The sequence below is a fragment of the Stomoxys calcitrans genome, chromosome 4 (genome assembly GCF_963082655.1).
Source record: "Stomoxys calcitrans chromosome 4, idStoCalc2.1, whole genome shotgun sequence".
Taxonomy (NCBI): domain Eukaryota; kingdom Metazoa; phylum Arthropoda; class Insecta; order Diptera; family Muscidae; genus Stomoxys; species Stomoxys calcitrans.
Window position 1 is genome coordinate 107,862,309 of NC_081555.1, and position 27,363 is coordinate 107,889,671.

Here is a 27,363-nt window from a genome sequence, read left to right on the forward strand (position 1 = left end):
AGACATTAATAGACGAGTTCATAGTCTTTCAGGGCAAAATAGAAAGTATTGAAGATGACCACTAGTGACCTATTTATACTTCTGGAAGCTATAACGTTTAAACTACTGGACACGTCAATGAAATAATCATGCATGAATATAATGAGCGTATTCAATAATGAAAAAAATTTCCTTTTTTGTTAAAATAAAAAATATCGAAAGTAGGTACATGCTACCATTTTTCGAGTTTTCATAGATTTTCCTTTCTAAAGATAAGTTCTTAGATTTCTATTCGCTGTCCCGATTTCTTTGCACAATAATTTTGTACTTTTTGAGATCACATATCCATATTTCGAGGGTTTTCAAACGGGGTGACTAGATTAATATACCCCTCATCCCATGATGGTGGGTATAATTGCAGAACAAATGTTGATAATTAGGTAACAATGTCTTAGAGTACATTTAAGTTCGATATTGTAAAGATCGGTGTTTGAGGGATTTCTTTGGGCGAGCCACCCTGGCTAAAGAAATCCCTCAAACACCGATCTGTACAATATCGAACTTAAATGAACTCTAAGACATTGTTACCCAATTATCAACATTTGTTCTGCAATTATACCCACCACCATGGGATGAGGGGTTTATTAGTCTAGTCACTCCGTTTGAAAAACCTCGAAATATTGATCTGTGATCTCAAAAAGTACAAAATTATTGTGCAAACAAATCGGGAAAGCGAATAAACACACAAATAAAAGATTCTAAAGCGCTTAAGATGAAAGCTAAGTTTATGGTTAGGTTAGGTTTAAAAGAGGGTGCGGATATTAATCCGCTCCATGCCACTATTGATATACACCAAAGCCAGTAATCAGCTTGTTATGCGCTTGAATACTAAAAAAGAAACCACGAAAAATGAAATCTAAGTTAGGAACTTCTTGCTACTTACAAAATCCTTAATACATGTCACTACCCTAAGTTGCTTCATGTCTGTCTGATATGGTGCCCCCACTCAAGTGCCGGTATCTGTTAGATGCGAAAGCCGGGCAATGACATAGGAAATACTCCAACGTCTTATCATCTTCCCCGCATGCCCTACATATGCTATCAGTTGCCGTACCGATTATACATAAGTGAGCTCGTCGTCCTAGGTATCCCGTTATGATACCAATAGCTATACTGACCTCCTTATTGCTTCCTTTCACTAATAGCCTCGTCTTCTCACGATCTGGATCCCGCTATAGGATTTTCGCCTTCCTACCGACCGTTTCGCTCTTCCACAATGTTGCATGCGCATTCGTCGCCCACTCCTTTAACTCTGACGGCGTCGACCCGAAAGGCTTCGGATTAACCAAGTTTATTGACGGCAGTCCTCTGGCCTTGACCGCCAAATCGTCTGCCCTTTCATCCCGAATTTTGCCATCCTCAGATAAGGCGTTAATCTCCTCCGGATCGTCGTAAAATTCTAAGGCGATTTAACGATGTCCGTGTGTCTGTCCGTCCGTTTGTTGTAATCACTCTACAGCCTCAAAAATGTTGATATTGAGCTGAAATTTGGCACAGATACGCCATTTTGCTGCACGCAGGTTAAGTTCTTGAACGGACGAAATGGGACCACATTTGGATATAGCAGCTATATCGGTAGATCGGTCATCTACCGATAAAGGGTCTGAAGCCCATGAAAGCTTTATTTATTATCCGGTTTCGCTAAAACTTTAAACAGTGAGTTGGTTAAGCCTCCCGACATGCGATTCGATTATAGTTCAGATCGCAGTATATATAGATACAGATGCCATATAGTTAGTGATGGGTTTCTACCGGGTAAATACCCAACACCTTGGGTATTTATTCGGTAAATACCATTTTTATACCCAACACCACTACTGTGGTACAGGGTATTATAACTTAGTGAATTAGTTTGTAACACCCAAAAGGAAGAAATATAGACCCATTGATAGGTATACCGATCGACTCAGAATCACTTTTCTGTCCATCTGTCCATGTTAATTTGTGTACAAAGTACAGGTCGCAGTTTTCATCCGTTCGTCTTCAAATTTGGTACAGGCATGTTTTTTTGCCCAGAGACGTAGCCTTTTGAAATAGGAAAAAAATCGGTGCAGATCTGGATATAGCTCCCATATATATTTTCATCCGATTTTCAGTAATAATTCAATGAAATAGTCATTTGTAAACCGATTCTCTCGAAATTTGGCAGGAACGATTTTCTTTTGACTCTCGATATTACAGTTGGATTTCATCGAAATCGGTTGAGATTTAGATATAGCTCTCATATATATATATATCGCCCGATTTCAACTTCTAGAGTCACAGCAAGCGCATTTATTGACCCATCTTGCCAAAATTTTGTAAAACGCTTTCCTCAACGACTGCCACAGTATCTGAGGAGTTTGCTCGAAATCGGTTCAGATTAAGGTATAGCTATCATATATATGTTCGTCCGATTTTAAGAAATATTGCAAAAAAGTGCTCATTTGTTAACCGATTCTGTCGAAATTTTGCAGGAATGATTTTCTTATGACTCTCAATATTTCTGGTGAATTTCATAGAAAACGGCCCAGATTGAGATATAGCTGTCATACATGTATATCGCCAGATTTTCACACCAAGAGCCACTGCAACAAGCGCATTGTTTAACCAATGTTCTCAAAATTTTGTACAATGCTTTCCTCGACGACTACCACACTATCTGAGAAGTTTGCTCGAAGTCGGTTCAGAATTAGATATAGCTCCCATATATATGTTCGTCAGATTTTGGGTAATTTTCCATAATGATGTCATTTGTGAGCCGAGGTCCATCAAAATTGGTTCAGAATTGGATATAGGTCCCACATTGTACTTATAGGGTAGGTGTAGGGTATTATACAGTCGGCACCGCCCGACTTTTGCCCTCCCTTACTGGTTGGGTATTTATTTGGGTATTTATAATTTTGCACATATCTTAGAGATAAAAAAATTGTAAAACAAGTTTTGATCATTTCGTATTCTTTGTATAAAAAACTGAGCTACTGATCTCATAAAATCGGATTTTAGTTATATATAGCCGCTATATAGGCCGATCTCCAGATTTAAAGTCTTGAGCGTAATTGGTAATTTTTTCATCCGATTTCGATGAAATTTGGCACAATGAGTTCTGCTAAACCCCTATCCATTTTCTGTGAAGTGCGGTTCAAATCGGACTATATGTGAATATAGTTGCCCTATAGACCGACCACCCGATCTCCCGATATAGGGTAATGAGGCCATAAAAGATCCATTTATTACCCCAATTCGATGAAATTCGGCACAGGGTGTTCTGGTAGACCCCTACCAATTCCTGTTAAATGTGTCACATATCGGACCAAATTTGAATATAGCTGCCATATATACCGATCTCCCAATATTGTGTAGTGAGCCTATAAATGTAGCTTTTCTTCGTCCTTTTTCGATGAAATTTGGCAGAGAGAGTTCCGGTACCCCACTTAACCTTTTTGATGAATATCTCCAGATCGGACCATGTTTGGATATAGCTGCCATATAGACCGATCTCCCGATATAAAGTATTCAGCCCATAAAAGGAGAACTTTTCATCCGATTTGAATGAAATTTGAAACAGTGCGTACTGATAGACCTCTACATCTGTTTGTTGAATATCGTCCAGATCGGACAACAATTGGATATAGCTGTCATATTGACCGATATCCCGAGATTGGTTAAAATTATAAATACCCAGCTTTAGGGTATAAATGGGTATATATCCGGGTATTTACCCAATTTACTGGACAAACACCTTTTGGGTATTTACCCGTCGCCCATCTCTACATATAGACTGATCGGCCGATAAAGGATCTGAAGCCCTTAAAAGCTTAAGTTATTACCCGATTTCTCTGAAATATTAAATATTGAAGTATTTTAAACCTCACGAAATCCGATCCTTATATGGAGTTCCCTTACCATTGAGCTTAAACTTGAATGGGACTGTACTCATTGATATGTGAGAAGTTTGCCCCTGTTCCTTAGTGGAATGTTCATGGGCAAATTTTGCATTTGCATTACTATATAGACCGATCTGTAAAAAAGGGTCTTACTCGACTTTGTTGAAATTTGAAGTAGTGAGTTATTTTAAGCCACCCGACATCCGATCCTAATATGGTTCAGATCGGACCATATTTAGATATAGATGTCATATAGGCCGATCTGCCGATTAAGGATCTGAAACCCATAAAAGCTTTATTTATTATTTGATTTAGCAGAAATTTGAAACAGTGAGTAGTTTTAGGCCTCCCGACATCTGACCCAAATACGGTTCAGATTGGACTATATTTTGATATAGCTGTCATATAGACCGATCTCCCGATTAAGGGTCTGAAGCCCATTAAAGCTTTACTTTTTAACCGATTTCGCTGAAATTTGACACAGTGAGAATTTTTACGCCTCCCAACATAGATCCCAAATATCGTTCAGATCGGACTATATTAAGATATAGCTGCCATATAGACCGATCTGACGATAAAGGGTCTGAAGCCCGTAAAAGCTTTATTTATTATCCGAATTCGCTGAAATTTGAAACAGTGAGTAGCTTTAAGATTCCCGACATCCGATCTGAATATCGTCTATATCGGATCATATTTAGATATAGCTGCCATATAGACTGATCTGTCGATTAAGGGTCTGAAGGACATAATGCATTTATTACCTGATTTGAAATAGTGAGTTGTTATTAGCCATCCATTCGACTCACATATGGTTTAGATCGGACTAAGTCCAGATATAGCTGCCATATAGACCGATCTGCCGATTTAGGTTCTGAAACCCATAAAAGCTGCATTTATTACCCGATTTTTCTGAAATTTGAAGCAGTGAGTTTTTAAAGCTTTCCTATTCAAAGGTTCAGATCGGCCTATACTTAATTAATGCTGCCATATAGACCGATCTGCCGATTAAGGGTTTGAAGGCCATAAAAGCTTTAGTTGTTACCCGATTTCGTTGCAATTTGAAATAGGTGATAGTTTTAAACTTTTCGCTATGTTTGTTAGTAAGCAGAAGTGAATGGCAGAAAGCAGAAGTGAATGGTTTTCGTACCCAGTATAGTCCAGAATTTGACATATTTCGCTGTGTTAAGTCCTTCGACGTCCAACTCTTCCCATTGCCTTGCTAAAACCGATTGTGAGTGTCCTTGAAAATACATTTAGTTTTGTTTTTTTTTTCAAGGCCAATACGAATTTCTATTCTATATTTTTTATTTCTAATAATTATGATTGTTCAACTTCTGTTGAGCTACCTTTTTTTGATATAAAGCAAAAAGAAAAATCGCATTTTCATGTTTTCATCTAAGAAATATTCTGACAGATTCTCTTTAATATTTAATCCCCCAGAAAGAAATTGCACTCGACAGACTTTAAGATGAGATTAATTTTCATTTTTTTTTTAATACTCAAAAATTCTTTAGATATTTACCTTAGCAAAAAAATGTACAACATTTGTCCCTTTTAAAAAAATGGAATTTTACTTACTCATCTTCTCGGGCCAACTCCCCGCCACCAACACAAAAAGGTTAAATGAAAATAGCAAAAAAATACTCCCACATAATGTGGGAGTTTTTTTGCCACTGTCAAAAGGGGACTAAATCAACCTGATGAGTTCGTTATCAGAATGTTTTATTTATTTGACAACTTGGTCTAGAATTAATCAAAACACCGTTGTTGTACAAAAACTTTTCTCTCTACCCTTTTCACGCGTTAAATTGTCTGTAAAAAGGTTTCTTAATGGGGGGTGGAAAAGAAAAATAAAGTAACTGCAAAATTTTTGTGTGTCCGCCTCACAATTGCAAGAAATTGAAAAAGTTTTTGAACAATCAAAGAAAGACCACCTACAAATACTTGAGGAAATTTAATGCTGCGATTATTAAAGAAAACTCAAGGCGAGTTGAGAGTGCAGTGAACAGTTCAAAGGATATATGATATGAATGCTAGATTAATGTGTTTTGTGAGATATTGGGAATACAAAGATATGAACAGAGTTGCCAACTTGGGATTAAGAAAAAAATTTATAAACTAGCCTACGGTCGTTACTCAAAATCATGGATCATATGTAGCGGACAATATAATAAAGGGTAGTAATTTCTGAAAATTGATACAATAGGAATGCTCGGTGGAGGCCGGCCAGCAGAAGGATCCTGCAATGCCAAGATGTATACACTGGTCGTGTGTATTCGTGGAGAGCATTTTATGGCCACTCCTAAGGGTGACCATAAATAGCCTACTACGAGTCCAAACTGAAGAGGGATTTGCACCAGTCTGTTACTTAGATAACGTTATAATGTTTCTTACGGCCAGGAGTCCGATCAAATATGCAGAGAGACCAAAATGCCTTGACAACAGGTTTTCCTAAGATTCTAAAAGTAATTCCTGAGAAGACTGGACTTTCCCTGTTCACTAGGAAGACGAAGGTACGTCAACTTCATCCCCTTGTTTTCTCAAAAGAAAATTTAGGATATCTGACATGATCAAATACTTGGGAATGGTCTTGAAACTGAACCGGAAGTGTCACATTCAGTGGAGTACTAAAAAAGCTCACAGATGTTAGGCACTATGTAGGCGCAAACCCAACGCAGCCGGTTGTACGTACCGGATTGACCCGATGGAGCTCTTCATCGGCAGGGGCTGCCGCCTCAGTGTATAACACACTGCTACAACAACAACAACAACTATGTAGGCGCGCCATAGACGCGTGTAGATGGGGCCTACCTTCAAAGATGATCCACTGGCTTTACATGAGTATGATACAATAAAAAGACTTAAGGCGAGTTTCCATCCCCTCGTCTGAAGTCTCTCTTACGCCGTCCACCATACTAAAGAGAGTTATAAGTTAGCATTGATACAAGCGTACCATCGTGGGATATTCGAGATAGCAAAAGGAAACCTGACGGGAAGAGATTTTGGATCGGTATGGATACTGTTGCCACCAGACCAGTTTTGTTTTGATGTAATTCTGGACATTGAGGAGCCAGAGGTACGATCACGGAATGTATGAGATAGTGTAGTGTCAATACGAAGACTTCGAGTGTAAACATATTAAGTCAGGTTAGGTTAGAAGAGGATGACTCCCAGATTTTTAGGTAGGCCATCTTGTGACCCATTGTGATTCCTCATAAACTATTGCTCTTCTCTCAGCAGTTAGACTTGCCTAGAAGACAGAATTCAACGTACTTCCTCGTACCACTTTGCCGCTTCGATGAAGGCCTTGTATTTAGCTGGGTTAACGCCTCTGAGTTCATCTAATGCCTGAAAGAAAAAAAAGGACCAAGTATCCTATTTCTACGTTGGGATAATGCAGGTACTTGATATGCAAATGCAAAATTTGCCCATGAACATTCCACTAAGGAACAGGGGTAAACTTCTCACATTTCAATGAGTGCAGCTCTATTCAAGTTTAAGCTCAATGATAAGGGGCCTCCCTTTTATAGCTGAGTCCGAACGGCGTGCCGCAGTGCGACACCTCTTTTGGAGGGAAGTTTTACATGGCATAGTACCTCACAAATGTTGCCAGCATTAGGAGGGGAAAACCACCGCTGAATTTTTTTCTTTTTTGATGGTCTCGCCAGGTTTCGAACATAGGCGTTCAGCGTCATAGGCGGACATGCTAGTCTCTGCGCTACGGTGGCCTCCATTGGAATTGGGAATTGATATAGGAAATGAAAAGTTCTCTCTATAGCATCTTTATCATGACACCAGCGGCAGATATCATCATTTCTAATGCATATGCGAGACAGATGTTTACCATAAAGTATTTGCGAGAGGGAAGGATACACATCCATTACCGATACAAGGGGGATATTCACTCCAGACTTACCAAGTACATCGGCTTTCTAAATTCCCTTTATGTCCTTGTGCCCCGGCATCCAGCATAGGATCAATGCATGGCATTCCTGTAGACGCACCATTAACTCGCGACAGCGGCCCAGGACCTTTGATCTCACACACGTATTATTTTACGCCTTCAATGTTGCTTGACTGTAGCTGAAGATATGAATTTCTGATCCCTAGATATTCATAGACAATACAAATTCCGCTGCTATAGCCATCGCATACAGCTCTGCTTGAAAGATGCATTGATATCGGTATCGTTCCATTTTCCACTTTCGCACCATCTTTAAAAACGTGAATGCCTGAAACCTAACCCGCCCTTTTCTGCCACTCCGCCAGGATAGGTAACTTTATCCGCAGTCCTTTATCCATCACGTTCATTCTGAAATCTGTCTGAGAGACTGCCAAGATATTATTATTATATTCGCAAATTTCTTGCCGGTGATCCCCGAATCAAGACAAGCTGAGACAATCTGAGAAGAGTCCACTCCGCTACCTACTATATAAACAAGTCCATAGGCTGAGTTCCTAATAAAACCTCTAATGATCCAGTCGCGGTGGTTCCCACAGACCCAGACACAAATCTTAGTGCGACTCTATTCACCCTGTTAACGTTTCGTGCAAGTGACGTAAAATCCGTCACCTTCCATCAGTCGTGGCAGCCATATGCCAGGACTGGCCTCACCACCGCCGAGAACAACCAGTGCATAAGCCTGGGCCTTAAATCCCACTTACTCTCTACGAGCTTCTGACACGAATACAATGCTGCAAACGCCTTTCTAATTCTCGAACCCATGTTCAGCCTTCAATCTAATTTGCTGTCTGCAATCACCCCCAAAAACTTTGCGGGGTGTCATCCCCGGCAGCATGCGTAGTCTAAAGGACGGTTTTCTCCGCCTACGCGTAAACAGGACCAATTTTGTCTTCCCCGCATTCACACCCAGGCCACAATCCTCTGCCAAGTAGCAATGCAGCCAAGTGCACCATCAAAATCTTCCGAAACCGTGTCGAAAAACTTCCCTGTGGCGAGAATAACCAGATCATCTGCGTACGCACATATTCTAACACCCAACTTCCCCTGTCTTTTAAGAACACCGTCCATCACGAGGATCCAGAGCAGAGGTGATATCACCCCTCCCTGAGGTTTTCCTCTAGTGACATTCACGCTCATACATAGTGGCCGATATATTTCTGACCCATAGCATATTCATTATTCAAGCGATCACACTGTCCCCAGACCTGCATCCCTAAGTGACGCATCTATGGCAGAGGAGCTTACGTTGTTAAAGGCTCCTTCAATATCCAGAAATGCCGCCATCGATATGTCTCTTAAGATGATGTACTACATCATGCAATGCCGAGCCGACGAATCTGCCATTAATATAGGCATGTTGGCAGCGTGAAAAGTAAGACATCCCCAACTTCCTTCTGATATGAAGATCCAAGTCTTGACAAGGAAAGAGGAGAGACTAATCGCTCTAAAGTCATTCGCCAAACTGTGTTGCAGCTTACTTGCCTTCAGTATAAAAACCACCTTAACTTTCCATCAAGATTTGGGAACATAGGCAAATCTTACACATGCCCTGAATACTTGTACGTATTCGTGACACAGAAGGTCAAAGGCCTCTTGCAGCATTTTTGGATAAATGCCTTCCAGCCCAGGGGACCAAATTGAAGAGGGGTGTCGAAGGGACTAACACAACTCCCTGTCCCAAATTTCTGCGAAATCGGAAAATAAATAAGTCGGTCTATATGGCAGCTATATTCAAATCTGGACAGATCTTCCCCAAATTGAAGAAGGATGTCGAAGGTCCTCACTCAACTCATTTTCAAAATCGGACGAAATCGAACCACAATAATCGGACAATAAATCCGCCTTTTATGGGTCAAGACCTTAACTCGAGATATCGGTCTTTATGGCAGCTATATCCAAACCTGAACCGATCTGGACCAAATTGTAGAAAAATGTCGAGGGGCCTAACATCACTCACTGTTCCAAATTTTGGCGACATCGGGCAATAAATGCGCCCTTTATGGGCTCAAAACTTTCACTCGAGAGATCGGTCTATATGGCAGGTATATTCAAATCTGGATCGATCCTGGGCAAATTGCAGAAGGATGTCGAAGGGCCTGACACAATTCACCATCCTAAACTTTGGTAAAATCGGACAATAAGTGTGGCTTTTTTTGGCCTAGGATCTTCGGGGTCGGCCCGAACAATTTTTCGAAGTACCAAGGTGACCAACTTTAGGGACCTGTCCAGCCCACCTAGTGCAATTTTGCACACGATCTCGATAACACCTCAGCTCTAACTATTCCAAATTTCAAAGAGGGCATATTTTTTTAGTTTTTTCGATTTTCTCCCACTGTGAGACGTTACAAATAAATGCACAACAAATAAACATTGTGGCCAGTATTACACCAATAAATGCTTCAATGTTGGCTTCCAATGCATTAATTGGAACTGACTTGTCTGTGTAGACATGAGCTTTAACTTAGTCCCACAAAAATAGTCTAAAGGCAATAAACCGCTGATGTAAGCGGCAATTGACCGGTCCCGAACGTGCAATAAAATGTTAACCGAACTCGCCACTCAATAAGTCGCTTGTGCTGTGTGGCATGTGGCACTATTTTGTTGAAACTACATTTCATGCATGTCAAGCTTTTTGCATTTTGGGCAAAAAAAAATGGAGATCATCTTTGAAGAAGTACGGTCCAATGATGCCACCAGCCCATGAACCGCACCAAACTGTGACTTTTTATGAATGCATTGGTAGCTCTTGCAATGCTTCTGGCTGATCTTCACTCCAAGATCGACAATTCTGCTTATTTACGTACCTATTGAGCCAAAAATGAGCTTTGTCACTGAAGAAGAAAAAGCGCGCCATGAACTTTCTTAACATTTTGATGATAAAATTCAATAATTTGAAAGCGTTGTTGGATTATAAGACGAGTTATGGTTAAATTAAAGACCAAACTGAATATGTTTGACGATGAAACAAAACACGTAACGTGCGTTTAAACCAGTGTTGCCAAAAAGATAATAGCTAAAAATGTACCCTTTACAAGATTTTGCAAAATCTGATTATTTTGACTGAGACTTGAAGCTAGAAGTTTCAATCAAAACAAATCTGACTAAACCGCACAGGTCGAACTATAAAATTAATATCTGGATATTGTCAAAATGTTAATTTTATGAAAATTCCACCATTTAGATTTTCAGCATAATCTTGATCAACATTTGATTTTAATGGAAAATTTCATAAAAATTTTAATTTTCATAGAAAATTTTATAGAATTTTTAATTTTACAGAAAAAAAAGCTCAAATATGTGTTAAAAAAAATCGCATTTTTTTTAAGTCTCTTTGGTCCACATTTATTTTTTCTTTAAACGGCAACCCTGCCTTTAAGACCCTACTTTCCTGGTTTGGAATGATTTTTCTATGTTTCTCGCACACAAGATTTTCAAGCTGAGCTGGCACGTGTTTACTTGTGGCTGTCCACATACTCGTAAATCCCAAAAGCTCTTCCCTCACCTGTAGTGACCCCTTTGTGTGTAGTCTTATATTCTTAGCCTCTCTTTGTCACAATCCATGTTTTATTCTTTTGTCGGACGAATGTTATTCTTAATGCCCAAATAAACAGAAAATATGTTTGCCTCTGAGACATTATTATTGATATTTAGTTGTTCTGTCTTTTGTTAACCATATAGCCCAAGAGTGCTTTAAGCCTTACCGTGACAAAACAGAAAGAAGTAAAGATACAAAACCAGTGTAAGGATAACATTTTTACCTTTAGATTACAAATATGTTTTCTTAATGACCCAAATATGCATTTTATTGCTTCCGAATGAAGTAGAAAACCGAGATAAATCTTCTAACAGAAAAAGGAGAGCAAATCCCAAAATTAAAGATCTAAATAAAGATAACCATGAACCTAAGTTTCTCTAACATTCCAAGACAAATACATCCATTCTAAGACTTTTTAATAGAATCCTGGAATCGTTAAGCTTTAACTTTTCTGGTGCTTCTGAATCTTTTGCGTTAAACCTCATTTTGCTGTTGAATATTTCATAAATGCTTCTCTTCATCTCTACCATGTGGGAGGGAAAACATTTTTCAGACCAACATTAATGCTGCTTATCTATGCAGACATCGCCCCAGCAAGAACTGATTTGATTTCTCTTCCCCTTTCCATCTACCTGGCATTTCCTTTACGGATGTATGAGCAGAATTTTAAATCTACCAATTTGTGCCTCCCAAAAATTCCTTTGCTTAAAAATTCCTCCACAGTCAGACTAACTGAAATTGAATAGAGCGCATTTTGTGTTTGCGGAATGACTTCACAGATTCTTAACACTAGGCTAAAGTGGCATGAGCAGTAGTTCTAAGGGATTTTCTACATAAGTGACTTAACAGATTTTTTTATGGGCTGACTTACGTGCCATTTTGTGCTCGGCGATGAAGTATAAAAATATTTAGAATAATAATTTTTTTCGCTAACACATTCTTAGCTGATGCTATGCCAATATTTGTTCAAATTTCTTACCTGAAAAGAGAGAGAGAGAAGAAATATGAGGATTATATTATGTGTGGAAAATATTTGGTAAAAGTTAGAATAAAACAAGTAAAAGTGGCCGGGCCAAATCTTATATACCCTCCACCATGGATCGCATTTGTCGAGCTCGGTATCTCTTTTTAGGCAAACAAAGGATAAAAGAATAGTAGAAGTCATTGTGTAAAATATCAGCCAAATCTAGTAAGAATTGCGCACTTAAGGGGCTGAAGAAGTAAAATAGGCAGATCGGTTTATAGGGGAGCTGTATTAGGCTACAAACCGATTCATACCATATTCGACACGTATGTTAAAGGTCATAGGAGAAGCCGTTGTACAAAATTTCAGCCAAATCGGATAATAATTGCGCCCTCTAGTGGCTCAAGAAGTCAAGACCCCAAATCGGTTTATATGACAGCTATATTAGGTTATGAACCGATTTGCGCCATACTTAGCAGAGTTGTTGAATGTCATAACGAAACACCTCATGCAAAATTTCATCTAAATCGGATAATAATTGCGCCCTCTAGTGGCTCAAGAAGTCAACACCCCATATCGCTTTATATGCCAGCTATATCAGGTTATGGACCGATTTGAACTATTCTTAGCACAGTTGTTGAATGTCATAACGAAACACCTCATGTACAATTTTAGCTAAATCGGATAATAATTGCGCCCTCTAGTGGCTCAAGAAGTCAAGACCCCATATCGCTTTATATGGCAGTTATATCAGGTTATGGACCGAATTGAACTATTCTTAACACAGTTGTTGGAAGTCATAATAAAACACCTCATGCAAAATTTCAGCTCAATCGGATAATAATTGCGCCTTCTAGCGGCTCAAGAAGTCAAGACCCCAGATCGCTTTATATGGCAGCTATATCAGGTTATGGACCGATTTCAACCATACTCAGCACAGTTGTTGGAAGTCATAACAGAACACTTCAAGCAAGATTTCAGCCAAATCGGATAGTAATTGCGCCCTCTAGGGGCTCAAGAAATCAAGACACCAGATCGGTTTATATGCCAGCTATATCAAAACGTGGACCGATATAGCCAATTTACAATCCCAGACGACCTACACTAATAAGATGTATTCGTGCAAAAAAATTTCAAGCGGCTAGCTTTACTCCTTCGAAAGTTAGCGTGCTTTCGACAGGCGGACGGACGGACAGAGTAATTGAACATCATGGGAGTAGGTTATGGTCTTATCGTCGGCTCCTTGTGCGTTAGGTGGCATTGCACTCCCTGATGCTTCAGCATTAGGATCTTTATCCATCCTAGACTTCCAAATCTTGAAAAAAACGTTGATAGTTCCGTCGTCGGCCCGGCCGATACGGATGAGTATAAGCACCACACAGGCTGGAACTTTGAGCTCCAACTTGTGTGGTGCCCATCGTTATCACGGGAAGCTTAGCTGAAAGCTACCGGGCGCGTCCACAGGTTGCGCAAGGTGGAAAGCTCCGTTTTTATGCGGAGTAGCTGCAAATGCGGCCGCGGGCAGTCAGCGATTTTCGAGAGGAGAGTCTCAGTGAGGTGTCAGGTGGCACTGGCTCTTAATTAAATACTGAGTGAAAATGATACTCGAGATGACAAGGTGAGTTATTGGCGCCTTCAAATAACCAATGGCCAACATCGGCGTCTGTTCCCAGGTTAGGGGCGGCTGGCGGCGAGCGTCTGATCTTGCAGCTAGCAAGTAAAGTTGGGTCTCTCGCCCCTGCACTGCCTGATGTTTTGGTATAAGGATCTTTGGTTATCCTCAGTGATGATCTCGTCGTCGGCCTCCTGTCCATTAGGCGCTGTTGAGTGTCCCGCCACTGCACCGCCTGATGGCTCAACATAAGGATATTTACCTATCCTTCCCAATCTTGAAAAAGACGGCCATGCCCCGTAGTCCGCCATTTCTTTAGTTTAAGCCAAACTTGTCACGGAGATTTGATCAATACCCACCACAAGTAGAGTTCCTTCCTCCTTCTCCTCCCTGTGGAAAATCTCCCATTTCTCCACGGCTAACTCTTGGTTTTGCTTGTTAAAGACTTTCGTCATGCGTTTCGTTGCGATTTCGCCGAACATTCTTCTTCAATTCGGCCACGATCGGTTCAGATTTGGATATAGCTGCCATATGTACCGATCACTCGATTTAAACTCTTGGGCCCATAAAATGCGCATTTATTGCCCGATTTTGCCGAAATTTGGGACAGTGAGTTGTGTTAGGCCCTTCAACATCTTTTCTCGATTTGACTCAGATCGATCCAGATTTGGATATAGCAGCCATATAATCTGATCTCACGATATAAGGTCTTGGGCCCATAAAAGGCGCATTTGAGACAGCGAGTTGTGTTAAACGCTTCGACATTAAATTTTCAATTTCGGATTTGGATATAGCTGCCATTAAATCTGATCTCTAGATTTAAGGTCTTGGGGCCATACATTTATTGCCCGATTTCGCTCAAATTGGGGACAGTGCGTTGTTTTAAGCCCTTCGATATAATTTTTTAATTTGGTCAAGATCGGTCCAGATTTGGATATAGCTGCAATATATACCGATCTGTAGATTTAAGGTCTTGGGGCCTTAAATAGCGCACTAATTGTCCAATTTCGCTAAAATTTGGGACAGTAAGTTGTGTTAAGACCTTTTTAAATTGGCTCAGATCGGTCCCGGTTTTGCATATAGCTGCCATATAGCCCGATCTCTGGATTTAAAGTTTTAGTCCTATAAAAGACGCATTTATTATTTGATTTCGCTGAAATTTGACACAGTGACTTATGATCGGCTATTCGAAATCTGTGTACTATATTGTCCAGATCGGTTCAGATTTGGATATAGCTGCCTTTTATGAATTTTTTCACCGGATTTTAACGAAAGGTGGTTTACATATATAATCGAGTTGGTGGGTATCCAAAGTTCGGCGAGTTGTGTTAAACGCTTCGACATTAAATTTTCAATTTCGGATTTGGATATAGCTGCCATTAAATCTGATCTCTAGATTTAAGGTCTTGGGGCCATACATTTATTGCCCGATTTCGCTCAAATTGGGGACAGTGCGTTGTTTTAAGCCCTTCGATATAATTTTTTAATTTGGTCAAGATCGGTCCAGATTTGGATATAGCTGCAATATATACCGATCTGTAGATTTAAGGTCTTGGGGCCTTAAATAGCGCACTAATTGTCCAATTTCGCTAAAATTTGGGACAGTAAGTTGTGTTAAGACCTTTTTAAATTGGCTCAGATCGGTCCCGGTTTTGCATATAGCTGCCATATAGCCCGATCTCTGGATTTAAAGTTTTAGTCCTATAAAAGACGCATTTATTATTTGATTTCGCTGAAATTTGACACAGTGACTTATGATCGGCTATTCGAAATCTGTGTACTATATTGTCCAGATCGGTTCAGATTTGGATATAGCTGCCTTTTATGAATTTTTTCACCGGATTTTAACGAAAGGTGGTTTACATATATAATCGAGTTGGTGGGTATCCAAAGTTCGGCACGCCCGAACTTAATGTTTTTATACCCTCCACCATAAGATGGGGGGTATACTAATTTCGTCATTCTGTTTGTAACTACTCGAAATATTCGTCTGAGACCCCTTAAAGTATATATATTCTTGATCGTCGTGAAATTTTATGTCGATCTAGCCATGTCCGTCCGTCTGTCCGTCCGTCCGTCCGTCTGTCTGTCGAAAGCACGCTAACTTCCGAAGGAGTAAAACTAGCTGCTTGAAATTTTGCACAAATACTTCTTATTAGTGTAGGTCAGTTGGTATTGTAAATGGGCCATATCGGTCCATGTTTTGATATAGCTGCCATATAAACCGATCTTGGGTCTTGACTTCTGGAGCCTCTAGAGTGTGCAATTCTTATCCGATTGGAATGAAATTTTGCACGACGTGTTTTGCTATGATATCCAACAACTGTGCCAAGTATAGTTCAAATCGGTTCATAACCTTATATAGCTGCCGTATAAACCGATCTTGGGTCTTGACTTCTTGAGCCTTAGCGTGCGCAATTCTTATCCGATCAGAATGAAATTTTGCACGACGTGTTTTGTTATGATATCCAACAACTGTGCCAAGTATGGTTCAAATCGGTCCATAACCTGATATAGCTGCCATATAATCCGATCTTGGGTCTTGACTTCTTGAGCCTCTAGAGGGCAAAATTCTTATCCTATTTGAATGAAATTTTGCACGAAGTATATCGTTATGATATCCAACAACTGTGCCAAGTATGGTTGAAATCGGCCCATAACCTGATATAGCTGTCGTATAAACAGATCTGGGGATTTGACTTCTTGAGCTTCTAGAGGGCGCAATTCCTATCCGATTTGGCTAAAATTTTGCATGACGTATTTTATTTTTACTTTCAACAACTGTGTCAAATAAGGTTCAAATCGGTTCATAACCTGATATAGCTGCCATATAAACCGATCTGGGATCTTGACTTCTTGACCTCTAGAGGTCGCAATTATTATCCGATATGCCTGAAATTTTGTACGACGGATCCTCTCATGACCATCAACAAACGTGTTTATTATGGTCTGAATCGGTCTATAGCCCGATACAGATCCCATATAAATCGTTCTCTCTATTTTACTTCGTGAGCCCCAATGGGCGCAATTCTTATACGAATTGGCTGAAATTTTACACAGGTCTCCAACACATAATTTAATTGTGGTCCGAACCGGACCATATCTTGATATCGTTTTAATGGCAGAGCAACTCTTTTCTTATATCCTTTTTTGCCCAAGAAGAGATGCCGGGAAAAGAACTCGACAAATGCGATCCATGGTGGAGGGTATATAAGATTCGGCCCGGCCGAACTTAGCACGCTTTTACTTGTTTTAGTTGTTATACCCTCCACCATAGGATGGGGGTATACTAATTTCGCAACTCCTCGAAATATTTGTCTAAGATCCCATAATGTAAGGTTGCCCAAAAAGTAATTGCGGATTTTTTAAAAGAAAGTATATGCATTTTTAATAAAGCTTAGAATGAACTTTAATCAAATATACTTTTTTAACACTTTATTTCTAAAGCAAGCTAAAAGTAACAGCTGATAACTGACAGAAGAAAGAATGCAATTACAGAGTCACAAGCTGTGAAAAAATTTATCAACGACGACTATATGAAAAATCCGCAATTACTTTTTGGGCAACCCAATATATTCTTAATCATCGTGACATTTTAAGTCGATCTAGCCATGTCTGTCCGTCCGTCCGTCTGTCTGTCGAAAGCACGCTAATTTTCGAAGGAGTAAAGCTATCCGCTTGAAATTTTGCACAAATATTTTTTATTAGTGTAGGTCGGTTGGGATTTTAAATGGACAATATCGGTCCATGTTTTGATATAGCTTCCATATAAACCGATCTGGGGTCTTGACTTCTTGAACCACTAGAGCGCACAATTCTTATCCAATTTGGCTGACATTTTGCATGAGGTGTTTTATTATAGTTTCCAACAACTGTGCCAATTATGGTTCAGATCGGTCCATAACCTGACATAGCTGTCGTATAAACCGATCTGGGGTCTTGACTTCTTGAGCCTCTAGAGAGCGCAATTCTTATCCGATTTCGCTGAAATGTTGCATGTGGTGTTTCGTTATGACGTCCAACAATTGTACCAATTATGGTTTAAATCGGTTCACAACCTGATATAGCTGTCATATAAACCGATCTGGGATCTTGATTTGCCAAGTTTGGTTCATATCGATCTATAACCTGACATAGCTGTCATATAAATCGATCTGGGGTCTTGACTTCTTGAGCCTCTAGAGCGCGCAATTTTTATCCTATTTGGCTGAAATTTTTCATGACGTATTTCGTTTTGATTTCCAACAACTGTGCCAAGTATGGCTTAAATGGGTCCATAACCTGATATAGCTGCCATATAAACCGATCTGGGGTCTTGACTTCTTGAGCCACTTGAAGGCGCAATTCCTATCCGATTTGGCTAAAATTTTGCATGAGCTGTTTTGTTATGACTTCCAACAACTGTGCCAAATATGGTTCAAAGCGGTCCAGATCCATCGATCTGGAATCTTGTCTTCTTGAGCTTCAAGAGGGCGTAATTATTATTCGATTTGGCTAAAATTGTGTACAACAGCTTCATCCATGACCTCCAACATACGTTTAAAATATGCTCTGAATCTATCTTTAGCCTGATACAGCTCCAATGTAAACTGATCTCCCTGTTTTCCTTCTTGAGCCCCTAAAAGGCAAAATTCTTATTCGATTTGCCTGAAAATATACACATAGACTCTACTGTGGTCGGTAACATTCAATTCAATTAGCATAGCAATTTTTTTCTTTTATTCTTTGCTTGTCTTAAAAGAGATACCGGGAAAGAACTCGACAAATGCGATGCATGGTGGAGGGCATATAAGATTAGGCCCGGCCGAATTTAGCACTCTTTTTTTAAATTCATTTAAATGGTTACCATAACTGTACCAATTTCGTTTAACTCGGTGACTTCATTCATCTACGAGACACGATGTTGTTTTTTAAAATCATGAAAACCACAAAGGTCAAGAATTAGAGCAGGGCCCCTTCCCCAAAGAAATCTTCCACCAACCTATCTAACCTAAATGTTCTCCAGCATTTAGCTCAGAGGAACAGACTAGAGAACTATTCTAAATCTATCGAGCTCTTTTATTTGTTTTTTTTATACACACTGTCTTAACGTGGCCCTTTTAATATATCTGTTATTTCATTCTCCAGCAATTTTATCTACCCATTACTTAACTTCAATGTCAGGCTAAAAAAAACAATTCCTTGTCATATTTTCCAAGTAAGCCCAAAGGCATAGCTTCATTTATTATTTAGCGGCACATTTTTTGGTAGCTATCACCAATTCTATGTTGACGGCCTTCTCCTAAAAGTTTGACCCATGTGTTTATTGTTAAATTTAAACTTCAAAAAGAAAACTCCATGCCAGCCAATGGAAAAATAACTTGGGCACAATGTTTGTCATGAATGAAACTGAAAGGCGGAAATTTCTCCTGCCGTTGACATCATAACGAGGTTATTTCGCTAAGGTAATGAAGATAATGTTGTGCACTGTTGCGCCTGTTAAATGACTGACACTAATGGCAACTCTCCAAGGATTATCATGACGTTGCAGAGCTACCAATGCCCATGCCACCGATTTAGAACATCAAACAAATGCGGCATTGGGAATCAAAAAGGAGCAGCAACAACAAAAGCAACTTTGAACATTAAGGTCTCAACTTTATATGATTAACAAAGTTTAATATTTTCTTTTTCTTTCAAATGCCATGAAATTTGTGGGGGCAGGGAAGCCATAAAAATAGGAGGAAAAATTTAGATCCACCACAGTTTATGTTTATAAATGGTTGGAAATTTTAATTGCAACGTTAGTTTGATCGATATGTCTATGTGGAGTTTTCATTACATTTTACTTTGAAGGTTTTGTAAACTTTTTCAAATTAACAGCTTCATGATGAAGTTAAAGGAATATATCCTTCATTGTAAACATGGGATATATGAATTTAACATATTGAGATATTAAGGGGCAATGTATGGTGATTATTTTTTACCCAAATTAATTATGGTCTGTTGATAATACGTAACTGTCTGGTACAAAAATTTTACTGTTATTAGGATGTTATTGATTTTAATTAGGATTCAAAAATTAAAGCGTTTAATTGCCAATTTATTTGGCACATCCAGGAGAAAATATTCTTTTTTATACCCACCATTAAGGAATGGTGTCATTCCGTTTGCAACACATCGAAATATCAAGTTCAGACCCTAAAACAGTATATATATTCTTGATCGTCATAAAAATCTAAAACGATCTAGCCATATCTGTCCGTCCGTCTGTCTGTTGAAATCACGCTACAGGATTTAAAAATTAATATAATTAGCCAAACACTTGTATACATTATTTTTTTTTTTTTTTTGTCTAAAGGCAGGTCAAGTTCAAAGATGGGTTATATCCGACTACATCTGGATATAGCCCCCATATAGACCGATCATCCGATTTAAGGTTTTAGGCATATTAAGCCACATTTATTTCCCTGAAATTAACCACAATGTTTTGTGTTAGGCTCGTCGACATTCGTACTGAGTTTGGTCAAGATCGGGCTATATTTGTATATAGATGCCACAAAGACTGATCTCCCGATTTAAGATCTGGGGCCCATAAAAGGCGCATGTATTACCAGATTTCGCTGAAATTTGGCAGAAGAACCTGTATAAGGCTTTCTGATATCTGGTTTCTATATAGTCCAAATCGTTCTATACTTGGATATAGGTGCCATATATACCGATCTCCCGATTTAAGGTCTTGGGCCCATAAAAGGAGCATTTATTATCCGATTTCGCTGAAATTTTGCACAGTCGGCTGTGTTAGACCCATCAACATATGTGTTCAATTTGACCACCATCGGCCTTTATTTCGCCATAGCCACCCTATAGATCGATCTCCCGGTTTAAGGTCATGAGCCCATAAAATCCTTATTTATTATCAGATTTCGCTCAACTTTGGCATAGTGACCTATGTTGGGCTTTTCGACATCCGATCCCTATATGGATCAGATCGGTTTATATTTGGATGTAGCTGCCATATAGACTGATCTCTCGATTTAGGGTCTTGGGCCCATAAAAGGTGCATTTGCTTCCCGATTTTGCTGAAATTTGGCAGAAGGATCTATATTAGGCTTTCTAACATCCGTTTCATATATGGTTCAGATCGGTCTATAGTTGAATATAGATGCCACATATATAACGATATCCTAAATTTAATCCTTTGACGCATAAAAGCAGCGTTTATCACCCGATTTCGCTGATATGTGACGCAGTGAGCGATGCCCTACGACATCCGCATTGAATATGCCTCCCATCGGTTTATATTTGGATATAACCTTCATATAGAGCTATCTTCCGTTTTAAGGTCTTGGGTCCATAAAAGGGGCTTTTATTATTAGATTTTGCTGAAATTTGGTTATAGGTTTTTCGACATACGTGTCTTATATGGTTCTGATTGGTCTATGCTTGGCAAAACTCGACGTCCGTGCCGAGTTTAATCCAAGTCGGACCATATTTAAACATGGTTGCAATAGTTTCATAAATGATGAATTTTTATCCGGATTTTGACGAAAGATGACTAACATATATAATCGAGGTTGTGGATATCCAAATTTCTGCCGGCCGAACTAAATCACTTTTTACTTGTTTTTTAAGCAGATAAATCCCTGTCTCAAACGCTCTTCGCTGTAGGTGTAATACGTTTGTCTTTACGTTTGTAGCTCCTTAACAAATATGAAAAATTAGTTCAAACAGATAAATCGAAGATGGGTCTTGATCTACCATACTAAGTCCATCTTCAAAGTAAAAAAAAGCGTATATTAAAAAAAAAGATCTATAATAAAATTTCGCTCAATATCTTAGTTAGTTGGACATAGTAAAAGTATAGACAGACGGATGGACAGACGGGCGGACAGAAAAACGGGGTGGCCTGTATCCTCATTCAGTATCGATGAAAATGTCTGTATATATGGGGGTTTTCGGGGGAAGGGGCCGCCATCCATATACTTAAGGCCATTTGATATCCATATTGCAGAACATCGATAAACATGTCCTGTCAATATAAATTTGAGCAACATCAAGTTATTGACCGATATGGACCGTACTTTTCATGGCCGTTAGAAGTCATAGAAAACTACCAACTCCTAAATTTCAGGCAAATCGATTAAAAATTGAGCCCTACATTGGCCCAGAGTGGGAGATCGGTTCATATGACAGTTTTATCAGGTTATCAACCTATTAAGACCATACTTGGTACACATATTGGAATTAAATCGTCAACGATATGTGCAAAATTTCATCCAAATCGGGTAAGAATTGCGCTCTCTAGAAGCTTACGAAGTCTTATCGGGCGATCGGTTTTAATGGCAGTGGTATCAGATTATGAAACGATTTGAACCATACTCAGCACAGTTGTTGGAAGTGATACCAAAACACCACGTGCAAAATGTCAGCCAAATCGGTTAAGACTTGCGCACTCAAGAAGTCAAGACCCAAGATCGGTTTATCCGGCAGCTATACTGAAGCATGGATCAATTTGGCCAATTTAAAATCCCATCTGACTTACACTAATCAGAAGTATTTGTGCAAAATTTCAAGCGCCTAGCTTTACTCCTTCCAAAGATAGCACGTATTTGTAAGACGGACGGACGGAAATGGCTAGATCGACTTAAAATGTCATGACGATCAAGAATTTACATACTTTATGGAGTCTTATATGCATATTTCGGGGTGTTACAAACTGAATGACGAAATGAGTATACCCCATCCTATGATGGAGGGTAAGAAAATACGATCGTGTTACTTCGAAACACGTTTAGAAGATCGTCACAGGTGACCAATCGTAGATATATAGGTATCAGTCGAAACAAAACAACAATACACCATGTGGGTCGTTGAAGACGACAGTTGGTCGTGGATGAAGCACATCGAAGCAAATGGTCGCCTGTTTCTTCGGCAAAAGTGGTCATGTAGCGGCTATTCCGCTTGAACAATGTAAGACGGCCAATTCTGAGTGGTACAAAACACACACGATCTCGCAAATACCTCAGATCTAACCACTTCTAATTTCAAAGAGATATATCTACCCGCTCTCACACGGCATATTTTTTACTAGTTTTTTACGATTTTCTATCATTGCGCGACGTCCTGTTTAGCGAAATACTTGACCACAGGACCTTTGACTACCTACATTTGACATTTGACATTTGACTACCTTATTCGCGCAGTTATAGTAGAAGGCGTCCACCCTACCAAGAAATTCGAACAGTTGAGGGCTCTTTGACTCCATAGCAAGATTTGCGGCAATCAGCGACCGCTTTGTTCATAGCCAGCTCGTCGGCCGTTTAGTTCCCCACCACACCTTGATGGCTTGGGACCCAGCAGGGCTAAAACAGCCTTTCCAATGGTTCGAAGAAGCTCTTTGCATCTTCTAAGCAGTTTCGATCTCCCACGGTCCGACGCCAGAGCCATTAGTCTGATCGGGCCGCCGCACAGTGTTGCCCCGGTGGACAAAAATGCAAAAATCGGAAATGAAAATTTTTATGAAATCTTTTACTAATCTTTTAGAAAACACTTCAAATATGAAGAATTTAAAAAAAAATAATTATATTTGAAGTTCCTCGTCATCTAATGGGCGTTTTCGTACGAAGGTTTTTTAACAAATGGATGATGCATATTTTTTCCCAAAAATTAAAATTTCTGTTTATGTAAACAAAATTGATTTTTTATTTATTGGGGTACCAAAATAGAATAAGATCTTAAAGAGGACATAATTGACAGCACATTTGTCAACGTAAGGTGTCACTGACATGAACATATGGTTAGTACCGTTACTTTTAAATAAGAGGCAAAAATAAAGCAATTACTGTCAAAAGTGAAATTTTCAGCAGAGTGGATCTAAAAAAGTCCAACTGGGACCACGCTAACTCTTTTTCAGCGTTCTTCAGTGAAGTGTCCTGAATCAAAAAGGCTAAATTTCAGCTGCACCAACTTGCACCATTTGCGTATATAGTGTTATATTATATTAAAGCTAAAATGAAAGTGCGTGAGTTGTATAATATTTGGTTGTCTGTTAAAGCAGTAAACCCAACGCATGTAAACAAAGTAATAATAAACAAAATCGAAAGCAATGGCAACAAGTTACTGAATGAACAAGACAAAGAAAAAATAAAATCAACTTTAAAGAAGTTCAACAAAAAATGGGTTAAATGTTCCCGTATGAAACTAAGGTTTGAATCATCCAATAATATTTGGCTGGATACCGACATGCGTCTGGGCGTAAATGATTTCTTTGAGGTAATTAAAACATTTTTTTTAAAGCTTATCACCACTATGACCAAAAATATTTAAAATTAGGAACCAAGTACTAGTGGCAGTAGAGGAAGACCACGAAAGTCCTTTGAAGAATCGTGCAATAGAACAAAGAGAAGGCGAGTGGATGAGTTAGTTACATCGAATTCATCAGAATTAATTAAAAAAGCTGCGGAAAAGCTAACTATCCTGAGTAATCAAAGCACCATATCAGTTAAAGAGGCTTTGGGCTTGTACGTTGATATGGATTTGTCCTATAGAACATACAATATGATGAGAAATTTAGTAAATTCATTTCATAAGGATTGTTTCCCATCGTATAAGGCTTTATTCAAATCTAAACAAGAACTTATACCACATGATATCGAGGTAACAGAGAGCTCTGCAGAAATTCCATTGCAGTCTCTATTAAATCAAACCGCAAAAAGCTTGATGGACTCCCATAACTTGTGCCCCAAAAAAGATATTACATTAGAATGTAAATGGGGGTTCGATGGAAGTTCGAACCACAGCGTATATAAACAAAAATTTTCGAACCCAAGAATTAATGATGAGTTTATATTTGTGGCATCTCTGGTACCATTGCGATTTTTTGATCCTAAAACCTCCACAACATTATGGGAAAACGATCGCCATTCCTCACCCAGATATTGTCGACCAATAAAATTCATGTTTATGAAAGAAAACCCTGATTTGGTGAGAGATGTGGAACGGAATATTTCACTTCAAATCGAAAGCTTGAACAGCTTTCACCATGAAGAAAAAAACGTAAATGTTAGTTTTTCTATGAAGCTAACTATGATAGATGGCGCTGTCTTAAATGTTCTTACGAATAATAAAAGCAGTTCAAATTGTTGTATTTGTGGGGCGAAGCCTACCGAAATGAACTCAACTGCAGTGTCTGAACGCGATGTAAATGAAGAGCATTATAAATATGGACTCTCGACGCTGCATGCTAGAATTAAGTTTTTTGAATGTATACTCCATATTGCGTATAAGTTAAAAGTGAGAAAATGGAGGGTTTCAAAAGAACAGGAGAAACAAGTAGTTTCTGAAACTAAGTCACAGATTCAAAAAAAAATTAAAGAACAATTAGGATTAATAGTAGATAAAGTTAAAAATGGTTATGGCACAACAAACGATGGAAATAGCGCCAGAACATTTTTCTCAAATATTGAAATTGCATCGAAAATAACTGGAGTTGATAACAATTTAATACGAAACTTTTCAATAATACTGCGAACTATTTCAAGTGGATCAAAAATAAATATAGAAAATTTCGATACGCTCTTGAAGGAAACAAGGGATTTGTATTTAAGCAAGTATGCTTGGTATTTCATGCCAGCTACGGTGCACAAAGTACTTGTCCATGGAATAGGATTCATAAAATATTTCTCAATTCCTATTGGAATTTTGTCAGAGGAGGCAATGGAGTCATGCCATAAAATAATCAGAAAGGCAAGACTAGAGCATACACGAAAGTGCGACAGAGAAAAAACTAATAAAGATTTGTTTGTATATATGATTTTACACTCAGAGCCATCCATTAGTGTTTTAAGTCAAAAGAATAGAAATATCTCCGAAAACTTAAATGATATTCAATATTATATTGAGCAAGATTGAAAACAATACAAAGAAATGTTGATACCTTTTTTGAAGTGTTATTATGTTTTATGTTGTTTTATAAGAAATATGAAATAAAAAATTAAATAAAATAAATTTGAAAAAAATTTCGCTTTACATTGGTTCAAGAAGTCAAATCGGGAGATCGGATTATATGGGAGCTATATCAGGACATAGTCCGATTTGAACCATACTTACCATGGATGTTGAAAGTCATAACAGTAGCCTTTGTGCAAAATTTCAGCGAAATCGGATAACAACTGCGACCTCCAGGAGCTCAAGAAGTCAAATCGGGAGATCGGTTTATATGGGAGCTATATCAGGACATAGTCCGATTTGAACCATACTTACCATGGATGTTGAAAGTCATAACAGTAGCCTTTGTGCAAAATTTCAGCGAAATCGGATAACAACTGCGACCTCCAGGAGCTCAAGAAGTCAAATCGGGAGATCGGTTTATATGGGAGCTATATCAGGATATAGCCCGATTTGGTCCATACTTACCATGGATGTTGAAAGTCATAACAGTAGCCTTTGTGCAAAATTTCAGCGAAATCGGATAACAACTGCGACCTCCAGGAGCTCAAGAAGTCAAATCGGGAGATCGGTTTATATGGGAGCTATATCAGGATATAGCCCGATTTGGTCCATACTTAATGTTTTTCTTAATTTAAGTCAAATATACATGTATTTAAAATTTTAGAGCTCTATCTTAACTCTAACTATTTTTGTCCAACGAATGTATGAAGAGGCAACACTGTGCGCCGCTCCCGTATCAAAAATGTCTTCAGTGCCTTCAGCATCGCGAAAGCCTCCGCCTGAAAGCAGCTGCACTTATCCAGAAGCCTATAGGATTGTCTGATTCCAAGGAATTTAATGAAGACAGTTTAGACCCATCCGTGTATACCCCAACAACCCAGAGATCGTTCTTCGGGAAAACGACTTTCAACCCATTAACAAGGAAGAACTTCCCTGGTATATATAATCAGTCGCGCCGTATATAGCTTGCCGCCACCCACTACCATTTCCCCACAGAACAGAAGAATGGCCTAAGTTCGAGATACGCTATTTACCTGACTTCCTGAGTCTCATATGGTTATTGTCACAAAACCAACATATGAGTACAAGGGCATTAGATCGAAAATGGCATTCAGCGCCTTCTACCGGTGAAGTTTTCTTTGCCCACGAAACTACACGCAAGAATAAAACGTTAGGAAAATTTTTATGACAAACAAAAAATTTTTTTATAACGAAGTTTTGCTTTTATTGTAACCTCGCAACGTTTCGCTTCAACATATGAAACGTCAGCCATAAACGTAGTATTATTGAACATAATTAACTTTGTTTGTTGTAAACCCTTTAGCAGCTTCGTCTGCGGTAAAAGGACCTTCCTTTTTTGTAAAAGCAAAAACTCTTTAGTTGCAAAAGTGCTTCGACAGCCGCAAATGATTTTCGTGTTCTGGACCAATATATATACTCTTGTGTCTCTCC

At 38.9% G+C, this 27,363-nt stretch overlaps 1 protein-coding gene across 1 annotated transcript in view; it reads left to right on the forward strand.

Moving 5' to 3' along the window:
• Positions 1 to 27,363, forward strand: part of LOC106081311 (otoferlin) — a 369,740-nt gene that overhangs the window by 236,385 nt on the left and 105,992 nt on the right. The gene's annotated exons all lie outside the window — the stretch shown is intronic.